The sequence below is a fragment of the Sander lucioperca genome, chromosome 6 (genome assembly GCF_008315115.2).
Source record: "Sander lucioperca isolate FBNREF2018 chromosome 6, SLUC_FBN_1.2, whole genome shotgun sequence".
Lineage (NCBI taxonomy): Eukaryota > Metazoa > Chordata > Actinopteri > Perciformes > Percidae > Sander > Sander lucioperca.
Genome location: NC_050178.1, coordinates 40,546,147 through 40,571,816, shown reverse-complemented (window position 1 = coordinate 40,571,816; position 25,670 = coordinate 40,546,147). Strand labels below are relative to the sequence as shown.

The 25,670-nt window shown below is 39.9% G+C and overlaps 1 protein-coding gene across 2 annotated transcripts in view; it reads right to left on the bottom strand.

The window, feature by feature from the left end:
- camkvb (CaM kinase-like vesicle-associated b) overlaps positions 1 to 23,781 on the bottom strand; it is a 44,527-nt gene extending 20,746 nt beyond the window's left edge. For both annotated transcript variants that reach the window (XR_004897658.1, XM_031279697.2), the window contains exon 1: positions 23,567 to 23,781. The gene's annotated coding sequence lies outside the window, so the exon portion shown is untranslated. The remainder of the gene's footprint in view (positions 1 to 23,566) is intronic.
- Between the last annotated feature and the right edge of the window lie 1,889 nt (positions 23,782 to 25,670).

Here is a 25,670-nt window from a genome sequence, read left to right as displayed (position 1 = left end):
AATGTATGCTACTGTATGAAGATGTTTGGCATATGATTTAAATTATTTTGTTTATATTTATGCTCATTTACACGTTTTAAAAATAAGTAAGTCTACATAAATCAATAGATGAATGAACAAAGCAGGACGTGAAAAGCCCATTAATGCCCATGTTTGATGAGAAAACTGTCTTAAATTGTTCAGATAAATGTGCAGCAATTTGCTTGTTATTACCAACGTAATGGGCTGGCATATGTTACACGTTCAATGTAGCCAAAGCGTTAGGCAAGTTATTTAAAAACTGTAATAAATTAGCCTACATTACACAAAGAAAAAGTAATTACATTAGCCTACTTTATTAATCTCTTCAGCAATAGTTATGTGTCACATTAGTGCTCATCACTTTTTAATCAAAGGTTCCTTCAAACAACCCCAAATCAGCCACACCCACACGTGTCATATTTTGTATTGAAATTAAAAAAAACACATAGGGGTTTATCAAGAAGTCAGTTTGGAGTTAATTACTGACCATACAGTAGCTACGTTAGCTTAGCTGAATATATAATATATTTTGTTTCTTTGTTGTCCCAGGCTAAATATTCTCTGTATAAACTGAAATGTATTCATGGTATATTTCTGCACGTAGAAGTGCACATTCATGTATGCACGTGCATGTGTAGGCTAGTAAAAATAGGGCTCCCCCCAAAGCCATGGTGAAATTTGAAGCAATGCACTGGTTAACTACTAAAGTATTAAGTTGACCCAACTATAAAATAACCATACATATCATGGTGGTCCATGAGTAAATGAGCTTCGTGTAATAATGGAGGATGCCTAAAAAAGAAGGTTTTAGATGTAGCTATACTCAGTAATGCTATAATTGCTATAATTATAATTAATATAAAGACTCTTACTAAAATGTCCACCTTTAAAAAACTATCAAAAGCATGGTTCATACAGCAGCAGCAGTGTGATCATGCCATATGAAATGTATAGCTGTATGTATGTGAGGTGTGCATCTGTGTGAGTTCGAGTGAATGTGTTTATTTACTACATTTATTTTTATTGCTGCTAACTGGTTTCTGGGCATTTTATTGTATTCACTGTAAAAATTTGACTCCTTTATTATTTTAACTGTCAAAAGCCCTTCTAGGGACAGGTGTTGCGAATTAGCCATGGCTATAAACACTGTGATACAGGCATCAGATTGTTCTTTATGTAAAAATCTATGTTTTTTGTATCTGTCCCTATTCAAATAAACAACAAATAAATTAAAAAATAAAACTTGTACAATAATGTACATAATGTGATCATAGTGTACAACTGAGGGTAGTGCCAGAAGGATCAGAATCCAAAATCCACTAGTTTTAGCTTGAGGAGAGTTAGCACAGTAATGGATGGTTAGCTTTTTGAGTTTACAGGCTAATTTATCGGTTTATAGGCTAATTTAACAATGTACCCAAATGCAGCCAATAATAGGAATCATAACTTGCTTCTACAATCTAATGCAAGTAATTATGTTTACAACGAGACACTGGCACTTATGTTGATGGCAACAGTTCCAGTAAATTGAGCAAATAGCTAAGACGCAATTAAGTAATCAGTTACTCAGCAGAAGCAGGAAAAGAAATCCCTGTGACAGCTGAACCCTGCTGAGACGCCAAATTGTACGTTGAGAATTGCACACCACCCACGGCTGCATGGCCACTGTTGACCTCCAATATGGCTGCCTGAGGGTGCTTTAGTGTAAAATGGAAAGCCTATATACAGTATACATACACAGTGTACTCTTCAGGTAAGATGGCACATAAGTGCATTACTTATGGAGGGAGTGTGTGAAAACAAATGTTGGCTTGTTTTGATAAAACAGCTACAGACAATCCATCCTAAGGGGGAATATTGTGTGTGAGTGCATGGAAATGAGTGCATGCCTGAATGCACAAATGCACGTGTGCATTCCAGTGTGAATCCATATACTGCACTGTACTAAGAAAATATGCGTACTTTCCTATTTGCATGGATACAGCCACTATTTCTATTTTTAGCCCAAGAAATGTCTCTGCTGTGGAAACTCCTGTACCTTTGTGTCATTTTTAGTCCGATGGAGAGTGTTGGTGTTAGTGCTGTGGATCGCAACTTTAGTCAAGTCAAGACAAGTTCATTTATATAGCACAATTCATACACATCAATTCAAAGTGCTTTACACATGAGTAGACAAAAGATCACATTAAAATAAAAGGTTAAAAAGGAAAAGTACATTTGATCAGCTAAAAGAACAAAAGGCATAGAACAGTTGGGGTTTAAGTCTAGATTTGAAGCTGCATAGTTGGAGCACCTTTAATACAACCAGGAAGTTGGTTCCAGAGCTGAGCAGCATAGCAGCTGAAAGCTGCTTCCCCATGTTACAGTACTGGTAGTGGACAGTAATGGTTGGTATTACCAACAGCGTTTTCTCCAGTGATCTGAGAGGTCTAGCATGCGTGCGTATTGCTGAGACAGATATTTTGGTCCAGCCCCATTAATGATTTATAAACAAGTCAATTCTGTGGCTTCATCAACTTTACCCCTGAAAAAAGACGCAAACTCGTTGCACTTATTAACAGAGAGAAGTTCACTTGCTACCTGTAAAGGGGCGTTGGTTCTTCTCGACGTTTGCAAAATCACACAGATATTGTTTATATTTCCACTGATAATGTTAGACAAAACAGACTGCCTTGTGCAAAAAAGCCAAAGTAAAAAAAATATGTTTCACATATTTTTCAACCTAAAATAATAGGTTTCAACTTGAATACACGGTAAAAAGAAATTGCTCCACAGAAATTCCCACAATTACTGCTAATACTTTAGTGGTGTTGTTACGCTAAATTATGAACTACACTTCTTAAAGTGTTTGGCAATATATATGAGTACATAATCATGGTTTTCATGTAGAATTCATACTGTTTCTAATAAAAGGGAATGTTATGTGTTCCCTTAAGCTTTACTTCTACTTTTTATTATGGACTAGTCCCATTTTATTCATTCTGTTTACTCTGTATTAGGGCTGTAAATGTGATGGTAAGTGTCAAATGAATGCTGTAGCAATAGTTTTGAATCTAAAATTGTATTTATTTTCATACACAAATTATTATTGATATATATACTTTTCAGAAATAAAAAGCAAGCTGTCGTAGTGGGTCCTACAAAGGTCGAACAAACATTGACTAGACCCATGGCATAAGTGTGTCTGCTATGAGGGGGTTGTCACTACCCGGTCTGTAACATCCTATCCCCTGACAAATGGGCTATTCTGAACCATTCAAGAACAATGCCTAACCTCAACCATCTTTTTTTCTACAAATAAAATGTACTCCATTAGAAACAATTAAATATGCTATCATCATATACAAGTTAATTCAAATAGTGGCTGTAATGGTGCATTTTCTATATTTAAAGATGTCGTAGTGTTTGAAAACATTAAGGTTAACAGCTATAATTTATCTCATGACTGGTAGTTAAAAACCAATTTTTGCATTAGTCACATGATCAACTAAGTTTCACTGTAAATCTTTAGCTCAGCTTCTTCTCTGCCACGCAGAAGCCATTGCACTGCCAACCTTTTCAGCTTTCAGTTCCTCCATGCTGCTTCAGTGGACAGAAACTTTAATTGCCACGCATAAAATCCCTATTACATGAAATATTATCATCTAAAGACAGGGATAAATAAAGCAGCCTAGGGTTTAATGTCGAGCTCACACTAATTGAAAGTCCTCTCAGAGTGCTGACTGTGAAATTGATATCGCAAAAGCGAGCAGTAAATTCAATTAATGAAACTGACAGGAGGAGACAGTAAATTGATAACATTTGAAAGCAAACAATATTATACCACGGTGAATGCCTACCCATTGTGGGAAGAACTATTTCCTGTGATAAACTTGATAGTCCAGTCATTTTAACCCAAAATGGCGGTCAACCCTGAACAAATTGCAACAGAAGCAAACTCGACTGATTTGTATCCTCAATATGTCCTGAGTAAGGAAAAAAAAGCCCAGAAGAATCCCATTAGGGGAAAGTTTCGAAAAAGATCCAACTTTATAACTGTTATATGTCAACAAGATTCAACAAGACATTTTCACCTGGCTATACCCAGTGTTTAGATCTGTTGTGGTATTCATGCAAATTAGTACATACGTAATTAGATTATGCACCATTTGCCCATGTTAACCAACGATTTCAAAAAACTTGTAATACATTTTTTGTTTGTCTTGATGTAAGTAATCAACTCAGTAATTTTCATGGTGATATCTAAAGGTTAAAATGTTTACCCTATTCACGTGAGAAAAAGAATGAATAGGCATATGAATAGGCTATATTTGGGTCTTTTTCGAAACTTTCCCCTAATGGGATTCTTTGGGGCTTTTTTTTCCTTACTCAGGACATATTGAGGATACAAAATCAGTTGAGTTTGCTTCTGTTGCAATTTGTTCAACCTTTCTTCATAAAATGACTGGACTATGAGGGAAATGGTGTTGCACTGTAGCTTAATCGCAGCAGAAGGCAATCTTAGCCTATGGAGAGACTGCTGGGCCACCATGGGACCTTATTTTGTGTGTGTATCTGTGTGTGTGTGTGTGTGTGTGTGTGTGTGTGTGTGTGTGTGTGTGTGTGTGTGTGTGTGCGTGCGTGCGTGCGCGCGTGCGTGCATGTGTGTGTGCGTGTGTCTGATTATCCTGGATGTACTCACGATGAAACACAGTTCTTGCTTGTTCTTTCTCATTAGGCTGATAAAAAGCTGTGGGATAAACACTTACATTGTGCATGGAACATAGCTAAGCTACCTAGCTAGCTAGCTAGCAAGCAAGGTAACGTATATTGTGCGAGACAAGAGTCAAGAGAAAATGACATCACTGAGCAGTTTCTCACAAAACTAACTACGACAAAATCTAACGTTAGCGACTAACGTTAGCTTCAATGTAGTGAAGCTTCATTTAATGTAGAATAACTGAGAGCTAAGCTCACTAAACTTAACACCTTGCTCGCCTAATACTGGTAATTAGCAAGATGACAATGTGATTAACATAATGTTATGTTTGTTTATAACAGAAACAAAGTAATGGAGCCATTAGTGTCTGACAGCAATTTAATGCATAGCCGAGAGGCGCTATGAAACAGATCACATTTCAGTAGCGGTGTGAGGGGGGGGGGGAGGCGCACATTGTGTTTGTTAACTAGAGTGTTCATGTGTTTTTTGGGGTGACAAGATGATATATGGCAGAGTTAGTCTTAGAATATAAAAAGAAAACTAAAACTGTGCCACCTTTATGGAAACATTTGGATTTTAAGCCAACAAAAGCGGTGAGCTGGAAAAGTCAAGTGTAAACTCGTTCTATTAAACACTATAATTTTGGTCTCACTCATCAGTCTGAGTTAAGTGCGACACCTAGTGGTAGAATTCGGTAAACAGACTTTGTTAAGATATTTCAGTTTGGACTAAAGTGTTGGATTGATCTACTGGCTGACAGAGAGACTGGCCGACATTGGCAACCATAAATATGCAACAAGGTCTCAATGCAGAGAAAAGACTGTACAAGGCTGACATAATATTTCTAGCAAAGAGACCAAGGTCTTTTCTGCAGGCAAAAAAATAGATCACGTTTTCCCTTAACTCTAATACAACAACTTCGTCCCAGCACCATCCTCGTTGTGCTCTCACACAGTCTGTTGTGTTTTCCCTCCTCCGTGTAAAGTAAATAGATTGTGTCTAATGCTCTCATTAGTTTCTGCTCTATCTCTGTGTACCATTGCATGCTGGCTCCATCTTTTATTCTCTCTTCTCATTCAGTTTGAACAGCTCTATTCTCCACCGGGGAGAGGAGGCTTCTTATATCATCGTTTCACTGAACTGAAAATTAGGAAGTTCAGAGCATGAAAATGCCTTTGACAGAGGGGAGGGGGGCTGCAGCTGCATCCGTTGGCTGATGTTTAAAACAAGGCAAATCTGGAGGGTTTTGTCTGAAGTCCAGCACAACTGAAACTGAATGTGCTAAGATGAATACTTTGCTCAAAGGCAATGCATGTGTGATGAAGATGTGGGTATCTGCATGGTTTAGATTCATTCTATGTGATGTATTTTTGCTAATGAAATAGCCTCAATCTACAGGGAGTGGGGCAGTGCAAAAGCTGCACTTTTTAGCAAAATATTTCAAAGCATGTTATGCAAAGGATCAAATTATGCTGAAACTTATATAAAATATGCATAAGAAAAAGCAAGCTTACAATAACATATAATTGTGCCAATTCCAAATTCAAATCAGGTTAATAATATCAGGTATGAAGGGAATGTTTTATTACAGATCTGCTGTTCACGGTCCTGTGACTAACTGCCATAACTCTAGCTCTGGTGGAGTAGATTTTGAAATTCAGCTAAACTAGTGAGTCAGCAAAAACAGGAATACTGCAGCATAGAAGGTTTAACATTGTTGTGCAAAGGCAGGGCAAACTTATGTGTGTATGAAATCGACCTGGCTCACTCCACCTCTTTTTTTTTTAAAATTTTTTAGCTAGAAACCAATTAAATCAGCACAATGCCGTTTAACCAGTTTAACATTGTGTTAGCTCTCCATCCAAGTCCAATCATGAATGCTATCTGCATGTTCATTTAAATTCTCTTTTATTCTGAGAGAGCAAATACAACTCAACAGCATGAAGAGGCTTCATTGACAGGGCGCCATGCCGCTGCTTGTTATAAGTGTGTTATGAGGTTCTTGGAGGATATAGAAACGGATGGGTTGGACTGCTGCAGAGCTGTTGTTGTCTTAGGGCTTGGTGTGAAATCAAAGAGAAGTTTCTCTCTAATGCTTGCTGCTTTGGAGAGAAGCCTAGAAAATGGAACAATGATTTTGTATCAGTGCTTGTTATTTAATGTGATGCTTGTCTCAACTATGTACGTTAAGGACAGTCAGATCATGTCATCCTATTTTAAATGTTTCCACTAACTTACCACTTCCAATGAAACATCTGTAAACTGTATGGATATTTTGTAACTGTCTGAGCTCTCCATGTGCATTGTGTATGTATGCACATGTGTATTCCAGCCATAGACTGTATATACAGATGGACAATGCATCTCCACTCTTCCATAAGCCAAAACATCTCAGATACAGGCGTTGCCATCTTGTAATTTTGGAGCCAGAATCTGTGCAGTAGTGATCGGGTGGTGGAGGCGCGAGTCAATCACAGCTGTCAATTATGACATTTAACCCTATTTTAATAGCATCAAATAGTTAATAAAAACCAAACTTACCAGAGAAATGAACACTTAAAAAACAGCGTGAGAAACACTGTAAACGGAAGTGGAACGTCGTCGATATAGACTACACTTCCGCTAACATTGAGGGGGTTTATGACCTATACTGCAGCCAGCCACCAGGGGCCAATTGAGATGTTTTGGCTTCACTTATGCATCAACCTCTGAAATTAAATTATTAAATTATTGCTGATGAGGTAGTTTCACATTGCCAGACCTATCTCCACAGTGCTGCGGAGTAACGTCTGGCTCCTCCACATATACATTCCTGGATAGGAGAAAAAAAACGGCTCTGGTTTGTTTGCATTTCTTTAAACCAATCACAATCGTCTTGGGCGGCACTAAGCTCAGGACGCAGAGACCGTGGCTCTGCAAAATGGTCTTGGGAAGGAACTTGTTTTGGTGGAACATTTGCACCCCACAAAAGAAAACGCCACATACATTATTAAATGAAGTTAACTGTTTACACAATACAGTAACGTGAGCTATATAAATTAGCTGGATACATGGTTAAACGTAATTTGCTCTTACCAGTGTATTGCCGTATATTCTATAAAAAGCAAACCCATCGCCAATCGGTCCCAACACGTCCCAGTTAGACAGACATTTCCATAAACATATTCTTTGTAAATCTTTCCAATGATTCCCCAAAAGAACCAAGCAGAGGCCTGTACTACGAAGCAAGTTCAACATGCCCTGGATTTATATCAGTTACCCGGCTTCACCTAACCTAACAACTGCAGTCCCAAATAAGCTGTGTCATGACGGTGGTTAAAAACTAGTTCAATCAACCCAGGGTTTCCCAATCCAGCGAAACGTGCCTTCACATAAAAGTGGCGGTTTTTGAACAGCACGACCAGTCACAAACATCTTCCAGAGCCGCATAGTTTACATAAGAAGAGCAAACTATAATTCTACATAAATATTAAGAACACAGACACGGTTTTACAGGCAAAACGCAATACAGTCGCTGCTTCCTAAAACAGAAAGGAAAGCTGGCAAAACAATAGCCAACGCTGTAAATGAGTAAATCACTAGGGGGTAAGCCTCTCTCCACAACGCGTACCTCTTATGGCGCCATTTTGATGCTACCTAGCTCTCACCCGCCATTAGCATTCCATTGACTGCCATTCATTTTGACGTCACTTTGACAGCGAATAACTTTACATCTGAAGCGTTTAAAGACTTTGTTTGTCCATTGTTTATTTCTAAAGAAACACGACAATGTATAAAAGACTCCATTACCTTGTATCTCACGTTATGGCTATTATTAGCAGGCGTTTTTGTGTCATAATCACGCGACTTACTGTTGCATAGTAGAGGAATTACCGTATAGTACAGGAGAAGCTTGCAGGCAGTTTCGACTCACATTAACTGTTTAAGTTTACTTACTTAACTAGCATTTTAGTTAGCAATAATTAGCCTGTGTCTATGTTATCTCCTTACATATACCTACGCTCGCCGTCTCTGCAAGATTGGGAATGATTGAGATTTCTCTTGGCACAGCTACCAGAAGACTTACAACTTTCAGACACGTTGCTCACGTCACATCTACGTCTACAAGCTCAGTTGGAGGCTGCGCAGTAACGCTCAGCCATCACCGGGAAAGTGCTTCTAATATACTTCACTGTTCTCCGTCCAGAGCAACGGGATCTGTTGATCTGTTTCTTTAACTGTCTATGGTAAATCACAACGCTTATCAATATCACTTCCCCATCAGTCAGGCACAAGATCTGACATAATTACACTTGTGCTTTCCATAAACTGTACTGTATCCATAAACTGTACTTTCACTAAATGTTTTAACTTTTATGAGCGCAGCTCTCTCCGCGCACCGAGCTCCACCGGATCTTCTAAGAATGGTGACGCCGTTATCAATCATCAATCGAGTTATTGATTGGTCAGCAGGCGGTGCTTTTACACCGGTTGATCTCTAAACTCCAACATAACCTGCTCCCGAGCACAAGTCAGCATAAGTTACCACTGCAATTTAACCCAATAACAAGTGATCCACCGTCGTGATACACACAACCCTGGGTTGAACCCGAAGTTACCTTGTTAAGGCCAAATCTTGCTTCGTAGTACAGGTCTGCCTGCAAGTTTCTTGTTGTATCCCAAATAACCAGAGTTAGACAAAGGCATCACACAGGTAGCGGAGGGAGGTTTGCAAGCATGGTTGCTTCTTAAAGGTTGCAGAGTTCAAATCTTTTTAGAAAAATCTCTCCATTGTTTTGGTAGAAATGCTTCACAACCCCCACATTTCAATGTAGGCTACCAAGTCATTTATTTTTTATGGTTGTATTGGCCGGACTGGATTGACACTATAACATGTTGGAGTAAAAAAAAAATTCTACTACTACATAATATATGAAAGACCACTGTTGTCAAGAAGAATGGAAGCAGAAATTGCTCATTATTAGTCAATGATATTTGAAATTAGATTTGATTAATTGGTAAATAAGTGGGCATGCTTAAACAACAATGGTCTGTGTGTGAGTGTGTATAGCTTGCACTGCATTGTTAACAGTGTGTAACAAAACAAAAACGTAACTGCAATGAGGTTAGCAAAGTCAGAAAAAAATATTTAAAAAAGAAATGGCCAAAGATCTGAAAACTAAACCAAAACAAATGTTCAACCAAACTAGCCTTGATCTTGCTAAACCTTTAGTGCATTAATGTGTGCTGGAAGAAATAAAATTATGTTTCCTGGAAAATATAACATACGGCATTGCTCAGTCATGAAGTTTATGAGCTGAATTTATTTGAAGTATTTTTTAACGTATAACTTTTTATGTCCCTTCGTCTAAGGATTTCTATTAAAGTAGTTCTACTGTTGAAAAGGAAGTACTGTGTGTCCTGCAGGCTGATCAGTATGCATGCGTTGCCGACAGGATTTGTAATAACTGTCTAAAGTACAGTACCTTGATCTGACAGCCGCACTCTCCCCTGGCACAACTGTGAGGCTGAGCAAAGGAAAGCATCACATTTTCAAATAAGTTGTTACTCTGTATTTGTGTGTGTGTGTGTGTGTGTGTGTGTGTGTGTGTGTGTGTGTGTGTGTGTGTGTGCTGTGGGGGTGGGGTTGCTATCGTAAATGTACAGTATATTTCCAGGGTGGAGCTTGTGAAAATAATCATCTTTGCTACTCAGACAAAATACTGGGCATGACATAACTGGATGAATAAAACACAAAGTTTCACCTCAACAGTCATCACAAAATATGACTTGAGTAGCCATGTGCAAATGAGCCTTCGGTAAATTGCTGCAAAGTCATTAATTAGATCAGATACAACTTGACAGAAGCTTCGCAGAAAGAAAGCTGCAGGCATAAATGCCCAGGATGTTTGCAGAGGTCTTTAAAACATTGTCATACCTGATTTAGGACATGTGCAGTGAGAGCAGGTTAATTCTCTGGTTGTGTCATATTTGAGAATAATAACTCCCTTCATGTTTGTGCATCATTTACAAAGCTTTGGCTGCAAAAGGACAGCTCCCGTGGGATTAATACCCACACCAGTGCAGTTCTTAAAATTAGGATAGTATGATGCTTTTTTTCTTCTTTTTGTTAAGAAAATATAGAGGTTACTGAGCTCTAGTTTCCACCTACAGTAGCTTAATATGTAAGCTAAGTCAGTTCTGTAATATTCTCCACAGCCTCTTCATATTTACAAGCTATTCTCACTGGGGGAGAAAAGCCAGCAGGATGAGGGATGCGTAATCTCGCTTGACAGAATGTTCATGAAAATTAGGTTTGTGTCACTGCTGTGTTCTTTTGGATACTTAACAAGAGAAGCCAGCTTGCACTGAATTTCTAGCTGCTTTACAAATGACAGTATAGAGTGGAGCTGCTGTATTTCTTGATGCGTGCAGGTAAATATGTTATAATATGTCAAAATAAATATGGAGACACTGCTGAGTAGCTTGTAGAAAATCAAAGTCATAATAGCAGACTGACTCACTGCAGTGGCTTACAAGTTTCAAATGAGGGTAAAATGCAAGACCACAGCCCAGTCTCCATGGTTATACAGAGGTCATATGGGTGAAGCAGCAAAAAAGGGGCGCCTCTATCTACTGTATAAGAGGTGGCATATGAAGAACTTTGCCTGCAGGGAGGACACGCTCTCGCTCCTCACAACGGGTGATTACATGTGTCACAGCCCATTGTAAGCACAGACCCAGTGAGGGGGGGGTGAGCTGTTCTGCATATGGCCTTGATGGTCCCGGTGAAATCACAGCACCGCCTGCCCACCAGTCTCGATCCCCATGCTGGCTACATTTCCTGTTGTAAACATGCAAACACCAAGCCGCCCAAAAAAAACAAAACGTCATCCAGTTTGCATTTTAGCCAGTGCTTAAATTGTTCTAGGCATTCTTGCATGTTTCACACCCTCAGTGTGATCACATTTGTTCTTCTTAAACAGAAAGAGAGCAGGGTCCAAACCTTTACCGGTCTTGTGTTGCACTCACTCTACTTACTGTACTGTATGTAGCCAAGAATGGTATCTCATAAATCCATGCAGTAAATTTCCTTTTTCATACTTTTTACTTTCAGATGAAGCGTCATCCCATTACACCTAAAACAGTCTCGCTTTGTCAGACCTTCCTTCACAGCGCTACGGAGGAGGGTCTGGCTAGTCCCCACAGTATTCTGGGATGGGAGAAAAAAGTGCTCTGGTTTATTGCCATTTCTTTAAACCAATCACAATCGTCATGGCGCTGCACGAAGCCATGGTGCCGCTGCAAAATAGCCTCGGGAAGGAACTTGTTTTGGTGGAACGTGTACGTTCAAAAGTTGTTTTAGTCGTGCAACAGAAAACTCAGATTGGACAGATAGTCTAGCTAGCTGTCTGGATTTACCCTGCAGAGATCTGAGGAGCAGTTAACCATAGTCCTCACAAATCCGCCGGAGTTTAAAATTCCAACACAAAAGAAGCATTAGGTATGGAAATCCGGCCGAAAAAAAGGACATACGGCGGAATTTCCGGCAGCAACGGGGCAATCCCGGAAGTGGAAGTTCGAGCATATAGACTACACTGAAAAAAACCTAAACTTCCTTTTAGGAATTTTATTTTTGGCCAATAAAACCAGGGAAAGTAGAAGAAAGAGAAAAAGAACCCCAACTACTTTATATCCACTCAGCAAAAAATCCAGGCAGGACGTGTGAATCATGCACACTCCTTCACCAGATTATCATCTGATCCCAGAAAACACCAGTGATGTTTACTTCATCAAGCAGAGCTGTCAACACCCCATTTATTTCTGTAGTTTCTTGCCTCCATATAGAAGGAAGTCTGTTGTGCTGAATGGCTTAAAATGTAGATGTATTTGCTCTAAATATGAATACCCTGTTTGTTTTGTCTTACATGATCATGACCATTTTCACAACATATTAACATGCACATATTTTTGTATGTGGCTGTATTATACACTGTACATTTTATATATGGTAGGTAAATGTAGATCATATATAGAAAACACATAGGTCCATTTAGTAGCTATCTTGAAGCTTTCGATCATGTCCCTTCAGATTTCCATTAATATATGGAGCTTGTCCTGTTGTCAATTTTTTTGTTTGGGATTTTAAGATGGTCAGATTTCCATTTTCAAGGAAAAATTAGCAAGCAATGATGGTCCAGATGTCATCCTACAAGTTTGTTCCAGACTGAAAAATCTCCAGCACAATTGAATAGTACAAACATTTATGGTCCTCAGAGGATGAAAATCCGTTTATGCCCATCTAGACTACAAAGCAACCCCCGAGTTCTCAAACCAAAATGGGGGCAGCAGTGTTTCCAAATTTCTCCGTTTTAGGGACTGTGCAACGCCGGGGTAGTGTGAATTCATCAACATGACATCATGATTTTTCGTAAACATACACGCCACTTTCCTAAAGCCTAGAGGCGTGTTATCTATACGCATTTTCAGCTGTCCGCGTGTATGTTTACGTTGTATACAGCTGACTGCAGTTTGCAACATCTTTCTAAAGCCACGTGGCGTGTGGGGGTTGGGTTGAAAAGAAAAAACGGTTTGGATTAGGAAAAGAAGAACAGGGTTGGGTTTAGGAAAAGAAGAAACATGGAAAGGAAACATCACACGAGGAACACAAAGGAAACGCCACGCGCGGGACCTGTGTTTTACCCACCCCCCCCCAACCAACCTCCTCACTCAGATTTTCTGCCTTTCATACGGCGTCAATTCACACGCAATCGCAAGGTAATGTAAGTCGATGGAGGCCAAACGGCGTTGATAAACACGCAAAATAGCGAGTATGCGTCTTTATAACACGCAAATAGTGGCATATGAATTGCCGTGTCATACATACGCCACTTCATGAGATCAGTCTGGAATTCATGGCGTAAACGTAGCAAAAGATATTCGTTTTTACACCAAACGTATTAGTAGATTTAGCCTGAAATTTCCTCTGGTGCCACCATTAGGTTGATATCTTTGGTTTGAGTGAAGTGTCTCGACAACCATTATATGGATTGCGAATACATTTTGTACAGACATGGTTCCAAGAGGATGAATATTAATGCCGACATAAGCCCTGTGGTAAAAAAAAATGCGGCCCTCTCATTCACTCAGTCTGCTGTTTTATGTCATATGTGACATGTTGCTCTGTTCTACTTTTATCTTCATGACGAAAATGTTCCTGGCAGAAATAACATGCAACTGTGCAGGAACAATAAAGCCAGTCTGAATTTAATGACTCATTTAAATCCATGTCAACAGCACAAATGTGTGCTGGAAAAATTGGAGTAGTAACACTGAAAGCCCACGGGGGTTGGTCCTCTGGTTCATGCTTGGCCTTTCTCAGATAATTTGATGTGGCTGGAAGACTGGGCTCAATGCCCTACAAAAACCTACTATCCACCACAAAGCTGGACCCGCGCTTCTTTTCGTCCCACATGAATGAAAAAAGCCGTCTCTGAGGCCTTTCTGCAGTCAATAGTAGCAGTCTGTACCTAAATATACTTTCCTCTGTTTTCTTGCTTTGTCTAGGCAGTGATAGTTAATCTACTCTTGGTGCGTTGGTGTGCTTCATGAGGAGAGAGCAATAGAGAGTGAGGGAGAGAGAGAGAGAGAAAGAATCTTAACACAACGCTGAGAGAACAAGCATGGAGGAGTGGCGAGGAGCCAGGTGACTCAGAACATGTGACGGGGTCAGTGCGGTGGGAGGTGGTAGATGAATGACTGAGGTGTGAATCCTCGTCGCTAATGGAGGCATCCACCTCCACCAGGCTCTTTTTTCCTGAAATCTGTGATTAGCTCATCTCCAGCCCTGTGTTTAGTTACATGCCTTCAGCCTTTAAGCCCGGTGTTTAAATATTACTCTGTGAATTTGTACTTATATAAAATATAACCACAAACAGCGCAGATGCTACAGGTAATATCTACCAAGGTGAAACAGGTTTATTTCAGCTTTTAATGCACTGTCTTGATGTAAGGCAGCTTGGCTGCTTTATGTAAAATCTGAAATGCTTCCTCTTCACACTTCACCGGCTAATCTGACCATTCTCTGCGCCTGTTGTTAGTTGCCTTGGTTACAAAGTCCTTCAGTGTGGCATCAATGTACAGTACCATTTCTCCTCAATGCAGAGAAAATCATATTTTGCTTTGCAGGAGGGTGTATGTTGTAGACTGCATATTTAGAAGATTTGTTTTTTCTCTCGTTCGTCTTTTGGAGGTCCAAGAGGTTTGTTTATGTCTTCCAACAGCAAGTAGAGATAAAACATCCATGTACATTACTGCATGGATCAGTGTTATTATTGTCTTTCTTGTAGGAACAGTTGTTTTGAATGATTTTTATTGAATGAGCTCATTAATGTCTACCACCTGTTCCCTCAGCCCAGTTTCCCTCCTCCTCATCTGTTAGAAAAAGATTTTGCAAAGTGGATCTCATTCAATGTGGAATTGCTGCATCTCATTAAAGCACATGTTAATAAAATTAATGAATCACCTCCAGGGGAGAAACATTTGTTTCTGGTTCTTATAAACAATATCTTCCCCTAATATATTTCCCCTGTCACAACACACACAAGGGCAGACATAGTGAGAAGGTGCACAGGGCTTAAGCACAGTCCACTCTACTGTACACTGTTAGGCCCTGTTTACACGAATATGATTGCGGGTGAAAACGACAAAATATTTGATCAGATGTGCCTTTCGTTTAGATGGCGACGGCATTTTTGGGGCTTAAAAACGCAAAAAAATGAAACCACCCTCCAGAGTGGAAATCTTAAAAACGCTCCACCGTCACGTTCCCATCTAAAGGGTCAAAACGCACTGTGCGAGTGTGTGTGTGTGTGTCTGTGTGTGCATTGTTTGGAGCAATAACTCCACCTCCTCGTCTGTCCAGACAAAATTGTCAGCTTTTGTTGTTCGCGTCATGCTACTATGGAGAGGAGAGGGAGAGAGGAGGAGGAGAGGGAGACAAGTAGAAGGAAGGTTCTACGCAATGTGGTGGATCACATTTCACACACTTTTGCGTCACCATATGCATGCAGATTTCCCCCACATAACGCTCGTCTAAACGCAGAATAAAAAGTGAGAACGCAACGCCACTTTTGCATTTTCTCTTCAGATCTTTGAATCTAATTAATTACATACTCTGTGATTAATTAATCGAAATTAATCGCATACATAATTAATGGTGCCTGAACCGATACTTTTTAAGAAAGTAAAAAAAGAAAAGAAATAAAAAGGGTACTAAACAACAGCTGGTGACATTAAAGAACGGCTTGTTTATTGCTAAGGCTATATGGTCAAAATTAAATGATTTAATAATAATGTATAACAATAACAATAACTTATTTCACTAGTAAATTGCTGTTGAATGACAAAAACAACCTCCAGATGGGAATAGGAAATTTACAATAACTTCAAATGCACCACGAGGCTGTAGTTTACCAGTTTCATTGAACCCACCATCTGTGTTGTTTTTCCGACAACGGCAGCTGCAGATTGCTACACCCCGGTGTGGAATCCTCTACAGTAAAACACCGTCAAACTTTACACCGTTTAGCGTTAGCTGTCAGCATTGTAACCGTGTTTAATCCAGCTACTAGCTAGCGGTAGGCTAACGTTAGCTGCTGTCGAGTATAGTGTTAACTAGCTAGCGGTAGGCTAACGTTAGCTGCTGTCGAGTATAGTGTTAACTAGCGCCACATGCAGCGGTGTTTGTGTTGTCTGTATCGTCTTCAGAACACCAGAGAGAAGCGCAGACATATCAGTGGCACCAGATTTCGGTAGCCAGGGTTGGCAGGAAGAAGATTTTTACAAGTAAATGTTCCAATTAATGATCCAGGCAGCACATTCTCGTCTCCCTCCTTCATTTTACAGTCCACTGGTGGCTAGAACGGCTCCGGGTCAAACGTCAATATGAAATAGATTAATGTGCGTTATTTTTTTAAACGCGTTATTTTTTCTCAGATTAATTAATCGAAATTAACGTGTTATTTTGACAGCCCTAGTCTAAACGTAACCTTAATCTTGGGATCTTTCCAGGCTACCAACCAGGTGTTGGATAGACTGACAATGAAAGGTTACAACCTCCTGTCAAAACTCTTTCAGGGAAATATCTGACACCCATAAAGATGGCGTGCCACTCTCCTTTAAGTGGATATAATTGATATTTTTATGAAAAAACGTATGAAATGAATGCAGCTCCCCTCTACTTTACAGAGATTTATAGCTCATTTCAGCTCATTGTTTAGCCTTCCGGCCTACAACTTCACTGTTTTGGTTCACTCTCATCGCTTTCATAGCGCCAAGTTCAATCGCAACAAGCAGCTGTTCTCAGTTAAAAAGCTCTATAAACCCACTACCTGCTCAGCACCAGACAACAGACAGACACATTTAGACACTAGCTGGGGGACATAGTGGAGCATTGAGCAGCTCAAGAGCGACTCCAAATGAATGATACAGTTGCTCCCTAATTGCTTTATGTCTAATCAAGTAACAGTATGCTAATACATTTCACCATATCAACTTAAAATGTGATGAAATGTCAATGTTGTGTTCACAACTTGTTTCTGCCGCCCTCTCTGTTGAAACAGAAACAAAAACGTGGCCGAAAACAATCTGATAATGATGCTTTAATGCCCTGTTTTACTGAGGCAATCCATACTGGCAGGTGCCCATAAACATTATTTGTTGTGCACTTTAAGCAGTAATTAAACAGTTAAATCATTTGTTTTCCTTTGAAAATCACAAATTTGTAATATACTGTGAGTGATCAAGCCTACTGGGCAAATATGATTCATTTGTGTTCTTTAGAAACAGAAATTACTCTGTTTTGCTCCCTCTGGTGACGCAGACCTTTTCAAGATTTCTGATTTAATTGCATTCTGTCTTTACAGAATTTGCTTGCTCTATTACCAACCCCCTTCTCCCGATTGTCCTCCTCCTCCTGTTTTGCCAGTAGCCAAAACTGCACTGTTGTAACCTTTTTAAGAATTGCAAACTGACAAAGCTTGTCATCACACTTGAAATCCAGCTCAAAAACCCAACAAAACAGATCATGAAGCCTGTTCAAACTCCAACCTGCTTCCCTGTCAAGTTGTGTATAAACAGTGCTGATGCCAGAGCGCCATTAAGTCGGGATTCAAGGGTCAACTCAAGGCACATCCGTGTCACCACGGTGACAAACTACCAGAGCATAAGGAAGCAGCATTTATTGTAATCATGCAACTGCCGGTTGTCTTCAAGGTCTGTCATGCAACTTTAATGAAAATAGATTTCCCCTGTCCTTCACCTGTGCAGCATGAAGCGAGGACCAGTTCAACGTGTAGGAGAGACCATATTAAACAGGGTTGAGAATTCAATAACAGGACTGACACATGAAACAGGACAAACAGAATCTGTGAGCTTTCATTTCTATTTTTCTCTCAGAAAATAATCTAATGTTCTGCATTACATCTACAGTAGCTACTTGAGTGTTTTTTTTACACTGCTTTTGGTAACAATACTGGAAATTTCAAGACATTTCATCAGTTCCTTAATGCATAGAGCAGAACCATGCTGGAGAGTCGATGCATAAAATGTCACCTGAGACACTCAAATATCACGGAAAGTGCCATCTTATTTCTTCAGGATGCAGTCAGCAAACAACACAAATCAATAATAACCCCTGTTACTTGTTGTGAATGAGAAAATGACAGAGCAGGCAGCTGGGGTGACAAACTAAGTGGTGGTGACAGCAATGCTCTACATATTTTAGTAGTTTATCTATTTAAGCAGGGACAATGCACATTAATTAACATGAGCACTTGAGTCCATCATGTAAATGTGCCAGATTTAGCTATACAGGCTAGTTTTCATCTGCAGTTCCTGGCAGGTTGATGACATTAAAAGAAAACAAATAAACACAGACATAAGCACAGATTATAGGAGACCGTAATATTTCTATACACCAGTAAAATATCTGCACATGATCATGTGTTCTAAGTTTAAGAAATCATATTTAGTTAAAATTTTACATAGGAGGCCCAAAACTTGTAATGTACGTATAGTGGAAAGGAAAGTATGTGCCAGATCAGGACCACGGTAACGTCACTGCATGCCTTTGCATAAGCGACTCGCTCGTAGATGAAAATGTCTACAGTGGCAGCATGAATCAATGTTGAGGTGAAATATTAATCCACTTCCATTTAAAATTCCCCTTCACATTTTCTATTTGTGGATGCTAGGCAGGGTGGCTCTTTGAAGCTGCATGGCGTCAAGTAACCCTTTCACTAAAGATGAGGTTTGAGGCCAGGAAACTTTCTTTTTTTTTTAGTGGACAATTATTAATCATAATTGATGACATTGATCTTTTTTTAATTGACACTAAATGTTCCCTTCTTAGAAGCAATACTAGCACTGCCACGTCATTAAAACATAACTGCTGTTGTATGCTACCTCTGATATCCAACCAATAATGACTGATGATAGGGGGTCACCATTTTTGGGTATTGTATTATTTTACACATCAAAGTCTGTTTACAGGTGTAAACTACTACCGTACATATGTGAAACATTGTACAAAGCCTTTTGTGGCTGCAGAGGGCACTACAAAATCTAACAAATTACCCCAAGTGATTTCACTTGAGTCAGCGTCAGTCAGGACTGAAGACTACAAGTTTGAAAAGGACACAAATCTGGGGATGTGGAGTTAGAAAGAATTGAGCATACCAGACTTCTGTAGCCTGCTCCTCATCTCTGCTTGAGGATAGTGGCTCGCGGCAACATTAGCTGCTACTAACATAACACACCTTAATCTCCGACCGAAACCATCGGCGGTCATGTTGTGTTGTGGGTATTGTAGGCACCAGGTTTTGACAAGGAAAAAGAATGCATGGAATTTAAAAAGATTATATCTCTGGTTTTGTGGCATCGATTTTGATTCCTTTTCTAACTGAAACTTTACATCATGAGTCTGACCAAGATATTGGAGTGCATTTTATAGACCTGAATTGTCTCTAAATCTGTTTGCGCAGTTGACTGCTCTTTTGTAAATAGGATTTGCCACTTTTTTTCTACATGCCTGTGGTGCCACTCAGAGGGGAGTGGGAGGGCCTGTGGCTACTTCCGTGGTTTGATAACATCACATGCATTTCCTCAGCTGGCAGATCAGGAGCTGTGCCTAGGCCCCCCCCTGCTTTTGGCCATCCATCAATTGGAAAATATTAATACTATTCATAATATACTGATGTGGGTTGTGTGAACAGATAAATGGCTTGTGTTGACAGTGACATTTACTGACACATAATGACTAATAAGAAACGGGCAGAGAACAAGTCATTATGTGCATGATTGAGCTCTTATGACAAGGATGTTGACAATCAGCCAGTAATGTATGTATACAGTACAATGTATGTTTAGCGTGCTCACTTTTAATGCATCAATCATCTCTGTCACAAATGGGAGCATTTTCTCTTTAATGTTGAGACTAGCAGCTTAATGTCAGATGCTGCATGGCACGACTGCTACAGGTATCACTGCAGGATTTATTCACTTTAGTATATCCCCCCTCATTTTACTCTCACTTACTTCTCACAGCACGCTATTGATCCACTGTAAATGAAGGGAGCGCACGCACGGCTACAACAAGTAACCCATGTGTTGCTGCAGTTAGTCTCTGACTTCATTGCGTCACTTATTTTTGCTTGGCTGTTTCAGGCATGTGAGGACAGCGTTGGCCTGGGTTTGATGGGTGGACAGCAGCAGCAGTAAAACTGGAGAAGCATCATATGGAGCCCATTAACAAAAACATCCCACACTGAATCAGAGATAATGGTGGCTTTAACATGTAGTAATGAATGTCTACATGATTTATTTTGTTAGTTTACAGGATGTGGTTTGCTCTGCAAAAAACTGATTTTTAAGGCATCATATTCATATTTGCATGACATCACAATTATGAAACAGAATACATCTGCAGGCTGTTTGGAAATGAGCAAGCATGTATCACGTTATTTAATTTCCTCTGTGCTGCAATGTAGCACTTTATATGTTCGGCTGTTTGTTGAGTGTAGAAAAGACATAAAATATGCAGTCTATATGGCAAAAATCTGTATTTATGAGAGTAATGTTGTATTGACTATCCAATACAACAGTCAGCCTCTGCAGTGGCTGAGTATATCCACACGCTTTTGATTCTCCTCTTCAAAGCGAGAGACTACACTCACAGTCCACACACTACAGTTCTCATAAAAAGAGCCAGTCCTATCTTATTACTTTAGATCTAACTCTTCCACACTTGAGTGAATGTTGTCTCTGACTTAAGTCATTACACTCCCTTCTTGTATAATACAGGTCCCTCACTCATACTCATGGCCTGCTATTCTTATTTTCTCACAACTCTGGCACCAATATAATGAAATACTACATTGGGAGCATCTCTGGCACTCCAATAATCACTCCGATAATGCCAGCAGTGCCTCCTCCCAGTGACACTTCCTGTGCTTTAGTGTCAAAATGTATACTTCACTCTCTATAGAGAAAATGAGGTTGACACATAAAGGAGGCAAACAAATAGCATCACTGCATCCACATCTCCACATGATATCTGTTCTGTAGTATACCAAATTGAGCCCCAATATTGCTGCTCAGTGTGCGTTTTTATTTCTAGTACAAGTACTCTGCATAGTACACCCTTTGACTATATCAGAGCACACATGGTTGGGTTGGCATTTGGCTATTGCACAGGAGCATAAGTGGCTGAGGACTCTCAAAGGTCCCATAACAATTTTAATGAGCACAAATAAAGCCACATGCAAAGAAGAGAAAACATGCATGTGTAATAGCTTAGAGACAACGGGTACCCACGCAGTACAATATGTACTGCACTGTATAAGGAGAACCACTGGACTAGCAAAGGCAGAAAGTAATAAAAACATTGTATATTGGAATGTATTGTGCAGTACTTCTAGAGAAAGCGTAGCTCTGAATGAACAGGCTTTTCAGAAATTGATGCCACAGCTATTTATTCAGGAGAACCTACTCCACTGTCCTCCGAGTTATTTATTTCCATTCATTTAAAACATCACTGTCACCCTTTTTCTTTCATCGGTATTAGCACATTTGTACATCTGCAGTCACATTTTCAAAGCACTCCTCACAGCTCCCCACATTTCTCTATCGTGCCAGCTCACACAGAATCAGTTGCGAGGCTATGTGGTAATCTGCTGCACTTTCCTGTAGCTGCTGCTGCAGCTGCCACGGGGCCACCTGGGGTCCACGAAGGTCTGGACCTCTTCTGGGACTGAACAAATCATTACATACAGCTCAAAAGAGACCTAGTGCGCATCCCTAATCTTAAAGGGCCTTAAGGATGTGACCTGCATTAATGGCATCAACCTATGGTAGAAATGCTCCCATGGTGTGTTTTTTTTCCCTCTGTGTAAATCTGAGTGTGTGGCTCAGCTGGCTTACTGCGCTGCCAAAGGTACAGCCCTGAATTTATATCTAAATAGCTGGTTAATAATAATGAATGTCAAGACGAAGATTGAGACTTGATTATTTTAAGTCTTATTCAATCCTGGAACTAAATGTCAGTGTCTGCTCTCTAATGTTCTTCTGAGGCAGCGATCATGGAAGAGTTCAGAGAGATTAGTGTCAGTGTCTCACAGGCTGTTACAGTAAAACCTTATCTATTCACAGCATGCTGATGGTAGCTGGAGTTATTCCTTATGAACTGGAGCCTTTACAGAATGCAAAACATTGATTATGGCACATTTCCTAAAAGCAAATTCATTTTAATGTCTACAAAGGTCATTGTGTGTTTTGCATAACAAAATAATACAATTTTTGCAAGTGGTGTCTGATGACCATTTACGTCAAAAATCTCAATGCTTTTATCTCATTACACATTTGAGGTGGAGTGAGAAGGGTATTCGATTTCCGTAAAAAGTAATTTTTCTTTGAATTCATATTTTGAGGTCTTGTATCATCAGCCACTGTTGAGCAAGGATAACATACCAGAGGTTGCTTTGTTTTAAGTCATCTTTTAACCCCGGCCGCTTCTCACAAGAGATGAAAACCTCCATAGGTGATGTCAGAATACATTACTGACCTTTGACATTATAGTTTCTGCATGGTTTTTCACATTAAAAGTTTGCCATGTAGGGAGGCTCAACATAAGTCACTTAAAATGATCCTCATATGTTTTAATGTTTCCCAGTGTTGTGGCATCAGCACCCCCACAGAGTTGCAGCATCAGCACTTAGACGTGTGCCTGTGGCGCCAGTAAAGACTTAGTGCTGTATAAACCCCCTGGAATATTAGAACTAAATGACTCTTATTGCTGTAAGAATTCAGGATGTTGAGGAGGTCAATCTTAATTCATACCCAATGCTGCATCTATAAAGTTTACCAAGCCTACCATTTACAAAAAACAATTAGTCAATTATAGTCTCACTTCCAAGAAATTCTTTTGTTGGATATCTCAAGATTAGTTTTGGAAACATTTTGTTGTAACATAGTGCGAATCTGCAATGCAACTAGCCTATAGGCTATCTAAAAACAGATTTGTCTTTACCCAAATGGTGTAAAAATCCATGTTTGTTTAAGGCATTAGATCTAATGGTGGGTTAATTGACGCCAGCGCGGTTTTTCATCAATTCATTGTTCTTTATTCCGTAAACTATTACGTAACAAACTTAAACGGTTCGGGTTAGTGTTATAAATAGACTTCGATCCATCAATAACGGAGAAAAAAATATTTGAAGTCATCGCATTTTGTGTTTTTCTTTTTCACACCATTGTGCTTTGAGTTCATTCCGAAATCTGATCGGCTATTTAGAAAACATCTCAACTTACCTTGACACCAAATTCCGCCTCTAAACGTAGGATCCAGTGGCTGTCAAAGTCGAGTTCGTCCTCCTATTACACTAAACGTTCCTGTGAAGTTTAAAGAAATAAAAGTACTTCTACATCAAATTCGTGCGCTCCTGCAGCCTGTAGTACTGTACCATCTGTTGTGCCTGCGCGCGTCGAGCTCTGCGCGGTGAGGAAGAGAGGCGAGGGAGGGAGGGAGGGAGTTTAGTGTCCGAGCGCACAGTGGATAGGACAGCGCACACAGGACGAGACAAGCTGAGAGAGTTCAAATCCCAGCCTACTGAACATGCACTGTATTTTACAGTTTACAGATTCGATGCGATGTGCAGCCTGGGGCGCACTTAGTGGAGGATGCACCTGCACGCACTTTCACTTAACCCACCATTTTAACCTGTGCGGTAAATACAGTTTAAAGATGAATTTCAATTCACACTATGGTATTTAGCAGTAAATAACAAAAGAATGTAAAAGAAACAATATTGTATTACACAAAGGTTTGCACATACTGGATATACTAGTTTCATATTTATCCTGCCTGTAAATATAGGCTATAAACTTACTCCACCAGCCTGCGTCAATGACGGTCTGAGATATCAAAGCAGCCTTTGAGGTTAACCAAGAGCAGCTCAACACAGGGCATGGCAAAGTTGCTATAGTGCCCTATTTTTCTCTCACAATATGCATTTATATCACTAATTAATAACAAAAATGAAGGTAGTGCAATCATAGGTTCCATATAACAGGCACACGAGGTAGCCTGGCATGTATTTAAAGTCATTCAGTCATCAGCCATTAAAGGTAAAGTACAGGAGAATTAGTTGATATTATTCAGACCAGCACCAGAGGCTTTCTGTTTATGAGCTTTAGATAAATGCAGAAATGTGTTTGTTTTCAGGTTTGAAAAATGTGATTAAAAAAGTGAACAGAAACATCTGTTTTTCAGAAAATGTGTCTGAATGATACCCTGGATAATACTGTACATAGAGCAAGCTGATAACTGTTTTTTTCTGTGCAGGCGTAGCGGAAGAAATCCCCGTGATGGATATCTCAAAATCTGGGCAAATGAAGCCAAAATCAGCATGGCTCAATTCCAAGCAGTATAGGACGTGTGAGAATATATGTTTTTTTTTCCTGTATTTTGGGTAAATCAACCCTTTAACTGCCAAATCAATCATTTGCAGCTGGCCTGTGATTGTTCTTGGAGATGAATACATGCTTTAACATTCTGAGATGTAACCAAACCCTCAAGGGAACACATGTCCACACACATTGTAAATGAAGCAGAAGGGAAAACATACATAAAACTAGGAACTGAAAACAGTGGATGCTCATGGGTTAAGACACTATGAGCTACTCAGAGAGCAGATGGTTTTCCCTCAATGTGACAAATACTGTACGATGCCCCACATATGTTCAGAACGATCAAATCAAAGGTCAAAAGAATCCAGTTGCTACTAGAGAAACTGGACTTGCATGATAAGGTTTTCGATAGAATGCATTATAGGCTGCTAATTCTTTTTTTTCTTTTTCTTATTGTGTCCCTACCAAGCATAAATTAGCGCAAAAGTAAAAGCCTCTGTTCCATCACCTCCTGCGAACATAAGAGGATCCCTCCTCCAAACACTGCTGCCTCCTCACCCACATGTGTTGAAATCTGCTGAGGCAGGTGAAGATGGAGCCTCCCACCCTGGACGAGTATTTTTGGTGGGGCACAGACAGAATGTTGACCCCTTTGTCGCTGGGTGCCATCTGCAACAACTGAGAGAAGCCAAGCTGCCATTCTGGCCATTTACAGCTCCTGCCAACTGATATCATGCTTCTTCAGATTTATTCACAATGTGCTCGCCAGGCTTGGTCACTCTCATGATAGTCTATATCCACGACGTTCCACTTCCGGGATTGTTCAGGTACCGCCGGAAATTCTGCCGGATGTCTTTCTTTTTGGCCGGGGGTCCGTTACCTTCCTCTTTCTTTGTTTTGGCATTTTAAACTCCGGTGGATTTCTGAGGACTATGGTTAACTGCTCCTCAGATCTCTGCAGGGTAAATCCCGACAGCTAGCTAGACTATCTATCCAAATTGAGTTT